Source organism: Sinocyclocheilus grahami, unplaced genomic scaffold (assembly GCF_001515645.1).
Source record: "Sinocyclocheilus grahami isolate Dianchi unplaced genomic scaffold, SAMN03320097.WGS_v1.1 scaffold1474.1, whole genome shotgun sequence".
Taxonomy (NCBI): domain Eukaryota; kingdom Metazoa; phylum Chordata; class Actinopteri; order Cypriniformes; family Cyprinidae; genus Sinocyclocheilus; species Sinocyclocheilus grahami.
Genome location: NW_015506653.1, coordinates 220012 through 220299, shown reverse-complemented (window position 1 = coordinate 220299; position 288 = coordinate 220012).

Here is a 288-nt window from a genome sequence, read left to right as displayed (position 1 = left end):
CCAAAACCTGGATATTTTAGGCAATATAGAAATCCTGGCCAGGACATGTCCCAGGAAAAAGAGGACGTATGGTCAGCCTAACTATATATACTTTTACGAGCACATATTTGTGATTCGCAATTTTGTGGCCTAATGGTGAGAGAGTCAGACTTTTAATCTGAAAGTGGCGGGTTCGAGTCCTAATACCGGCAGGAATTGTAGACAATACTCTGAATGAAGCCTGAGGCATACTTCTGACAGTCTGCACACTGTCCGAGTGACGCAATTTTCATCATCAGAAGTGTCCAC